Below are 4,409 nucleotides of genomic sequence, written 5' to 3'. Positions count from 1 at the left end.
GTGTTTAAGTGTTGATTAATGAACTTTTTCTATCTCCTGTAAATACAAATTAATAAAGTTTTTGGTCTCTCTAGGAATGTGGACTTTTGTATGCCCTTCCATTTCCCTTTCAAAGGCAAGCAAGTATCTTGGCCCTCTTGAGGGTATTCTGATGGAGGTGGAGGAGTGTTCTCCTTGAGAGCAGAAAATTGCCAACCAGTGTTACACTGTGTGTCTTCACAAAGAGTTAACGTTGTCCCTTGGATTTACACCCTATTTAAAGGTTCAGAAGAGCAAAAGAAAAGTCCCAGAAGGAACAGAAATGAATCTGGGACATTTTAAAATGTTTGGGTCTCAGAGTGAATGCCTGTGAGAAGATTTTGCTCTGGTACTCCAAGCTGTGCGTCCCATGGCACTGCTGCTACCACCACTAACTTGCACACCCTGTATATTGCTACTGGAAAAGAGAGATTATTCGAGGCACCAGTGGCATAGTGGAGCCATAGGAATTCATTGTGCCAGAAGCAGTGCAGAGGGTCAGCCAAGGTGATAGGGAACAGTTCATCCTCACATGAGGCTTGAGGCATTTTCTCCCATTTTCTCTCTCTCGAGAATGATTGAGAGGTTAGTGTTTGGTAGCCTTGTCATGTGCTCTCTCCAACTGCTTTGTCTAAAGGACATATCAATGAGAAACTTGTGGGAACTTCGTTTTCTATGTTTTATTACAGGAAGCTACACAACTAAATTCAGTCTCCTCTTGCCCAGAGAAAGATCAAATGTTCTGCAACAAGAGGCTAGGTTTTGCTTTCCTCTTATGAGTGTGGTGTGATGAAGTAGTCAGTGCTAACCTGCTGTTTACAGCAAATGGGACCTAGATCCTATGATTCAGGTAACTCTTCTACCTGTACCTTGAGTCCATATTTCAGAGCTGCCAGTGTCCAATTTCTATTTTAATTTTTTTAAAACCAAAAATAACAGAGATTACACTGGTCAGAGCACTGGCAGGAGAGCAGAAAGGACCAAACAGAGATCCTATTCCATGCAAAAGAAAACTGGCTCTGAGTGACATGGGATGAACACGGGATAAACTGATCTTGACGCATAGCGTCATAGCCAAATTTTTCCATTAGATCCAGAGCTGTTCTGGAGGCAGTTCAGTTTGGTTTGGCTGAATAAAATGTTAAATATCACAAGTTGTTCCTGAAGCCACCTCCAGCATGCTCTATTCCCCGGTGTAGTTATTCCTTTAATAATTCCTACTAATTTCTTCCATTTTCTCCTTTTAGCTGTGTTAAGTATATTGAGGTATGAGACTATCTAATTGAATGAAAAGACTGCTGATTTCACTGGCCCTTCAATTAGGGCCTGAGAGCCTAAGTTAGATGCTAGTTATTTCGTACACATATATGTATGTATATAATAACTACTGAAAGCTTAGAGTGAACAGTAGTGCTTATGAGCAATTCAGGCTAATAACCACAGAGATGGAATTCACTTATTTATCCATACAGGAAGCAGCAAGAGGAGCAAAGGAACCTTGTTTTCCTGAATATGCTTATTTTTGATGTGGAAAGATGAGTTTCAATATTAGGGTAGTTGTACTGATGTGATTTAGTTCTTTGTCTCCCTGGACATTCCTCTCTCAACCTTGGACCTTCCTCGTCACCATGAGCTTGTGGGGTGGTCTGGACTCTCAGCTGACCCTGGCTGTGCTCCCTGGCCTGCCCTGCTCCGTCATTTGGTGGCAGTGAAATGAGTCAAGTCTGCTCATAGGAGCCTTCAGACAAAGCTTCAAGGCTGTTTTTTCCACATAACTATTGATTTTCTTGAGCTGTCTTGCTCTTTCACTATTCTTAATCAAATTGGAAGCAATGAAATATTAATCAGGAGATAAAAAAGCAGAGCAAGAACCTAATTTGTGCTATGATGACTGATACAGTGATTGGAGCCACGAGGCAAGGTGGATTAGCAGGCAAAGCAGATTGGATTGAGGAAGAAGCCAGTTTTTATGGCACTTTAAAAGTTTTTCTTTCTCAAAAGTGTTTTGATCCTATTTGACCATCACCACAGTGTGTTGGCACAGCTGAGGGGCAGGGAGTGGGTAGAATGAGCAAGCAGTGGAGGGAAGGTGGGCAGATGGAACTGGGCTGTTTGTGCTGCTTATGGTTTATCCTCCAGCCCCGTTCTGAGAGTCCTTTCCTAGGACTAGGCAGTGGAAAGCAGTCTGTAGTAATGGTCTTTGTGCTGAGATTGTTCAAAGTGGGTCCAAATGTGTGCAATGAGATTTAATTCGCTGAACAAGCACAAAGGCGATGTTAAGCTTGCTTCCCCTCCATGCCAAGGCTTCTTCACTTTAACTGCAGTGCTGACTTAATTTTTAAATAAATTAATTGAATATTTCTTGATTTTGTTTCTGATAGGCTTATAGGACAAGATCAAGTATGGGTTAAATAATTCTTGAAACTAACCTGGAATTATATATTAGTGATGTCTGTGAGAGCGTACTTGGATCTGAATCTTCTGCTGAGTGTTCCTCTTTCTTTATTTCAGTTCTCTGGCTCGTGGTGGGCGTCTAGCATGCATAACCCTTTTCTGTGGAGCTGCCAAAGAGGGAACTCACAGGAGCTGAAATCAAGCCTTAGGTAACAGTGTTTGGTACAGTAACGTCTAATCCTCCTGCAGTAAATGTTGTGCAATTGTATAGGGTGAGACAAAACCTTTCTTTCTGTGGCAACATTTGAGTTAATAATCTTCAAAGTAATGCTAAGCAGCTGTTGTGAAAAAGGTTTTGATTTTCTTGGTTATCATTCTGATGTAAAATTTTGAAGTTTGAAATATTAGCAACTTCTGCCTGTTGGACTGAGAATGCCTTATGACAGGCTCTTAAGTTTGGTTTGAGGTCATTTTGAAAAAAACATTTTGTGGTTCTCCAGGTACAGATTCTACTGATATACATGTCAGCAAGGGTGTAATCTCTGAAATTAGGGCTTCATGATTAAGTCACCTGTTTGTAAAAATACTGGTGTTTAATTGTTTTTGTGCATTTACAAACAATACAAAGACAAGCATTTCTAGTAGTTGAGAAGTAAAAGGTGGAGCTAATAATAAATGCTGTAATGTAAAATGTACGTTGAACTTTCTAATAAATGCTTTAGTATCAGTAATAAACTAATTAGTTATGTTTGGAATAACTTGTCGTATATATATTTTGAAATCAGAAGAGGATGCTTTATCACTCTGCATAAACAGTACTGATAACAGTTAACTGAACAGTTTTGATATCGGAACCGGAATGTTGTAGGGTTTCTGTAAGCTCAGTCTTGTAGTAGGGAAAAGTGGCTGTGATATGTAAAATAGAAAAATATTAACTTTTTGCTGGAACTTTCTTACCTTCTTTGCAGCATGTAGCTTTTTAATTGTAAATTTAACTGTTATTGTCTTCCTGAGACAGGATTAGCTAGGGCTTTTCTCCTTGTCTCAAAGTGCATCATATTAAACGTATGAAAGTTTAAGCTCAGATAATATTTCTGCTACATAATGCCTGCTGGTATTTATTAGTTGTGTAATAATAGCGTGCTTTCCTCTCTACCTTCTGCAGGAGCAGCAGTGTTTAGTGCAGCCACTGGTAGAACAGTGTGCTGTGCCACCAAGAGTTTGTTGATATCCTATTCTGTTTTGTTGCCTCCTTGAAAAGGAAGTACTTAATCTCAAAACATACATCTGCACTTCAAATATGGGAAGAAGCATACATACTTCAGGATCTCAGGGGAGAACAAATCTACAAACTCTCTAAATGAAAACTGATCAAAATGCCAATATGGTAAGTGACAATGGCATATGTTTGAGTACTGTAAAAAATAAAAGCTTGTATAGTTCTGTGTTGAACAACTCTTGGAGTTTCATGAGGCTGGTTTTATCCTAACTTATCTTGGCTTATGCTGCGTGGTCTGGAGTTCACTATATTATATCTTGTTACAGGGCCAAAACCTGTGTCTTTCTTGTTGACTTGGGGGTGAGGGGAGTGTTAGCACAGGATTCATTCCATCATTGTAATTTACAGCTACTTTATTTCAGAAGCAAAGTCTCTATTTAGTACCTCACTTCCAGAAAGTAGTACATATATACATACATATATAGAACCACTTTTCCCTCTTTTTTTCACACCAACTATTGTTTCTTTAGTATTTTGGCTACAGTGGAATGGTTTCTGATCAACCCATACACTACTTTCACAATATTCATATTGTGAAATAATATATTATTTGCATAATGCAAATAATAGCAGACTAAGAGCCAGCATCTTGTTGAATGTTATTATCTTGCTAATTCCACAGTGGACAAGCTCTAATGATAAAACCTGAATTGGACCACAATCTGTAACTAGACTTAATGTTTTCATTGTTGTTCATTTGCTGATATTGCTCAGTAGC

At 39.0% G+C, this 4,409-nt stretch overlaps 1 long non-coding RNA gene across 1 annotated transcript; it reads left to right on the top strand.

The window, feature by feature from the left end:
* The first annotated feature begins 707 nt into the window (after positions 1-707).
* On the top strand, positions 708-3,799 carry LOC121076475. The gene is made up of 3 exons (XR_005823533.1): positions 708-868; positions 2,530-2,621; positions 3,578-3,799. It is a non-coding gene; the product is annotated as an uncharacterized LOC121076475 (long non-coding RNA).
* The last annotated feature ends 610 nt before the right edge of the window (positions 3,800-4,409 follow it).

The sequence above is a fragment of the Cygnus olor genome, chromosome 12 (genome assembly GCF_009769625.2).
Source record: "Cygnus olor isolate bCygOlo1 chromosome 12, bCygOlo1.pri.v2, whole genome shotgun sequence".
Lineage (NCBI taxonomy): Eukaryota > Metazoa > Chordata > Aves > Anseriformes > Anatidae > Cygnus > Cygnus olor.
This window is presented reverse-complemented; position numbering and strand designations above follow the sequence as displayed.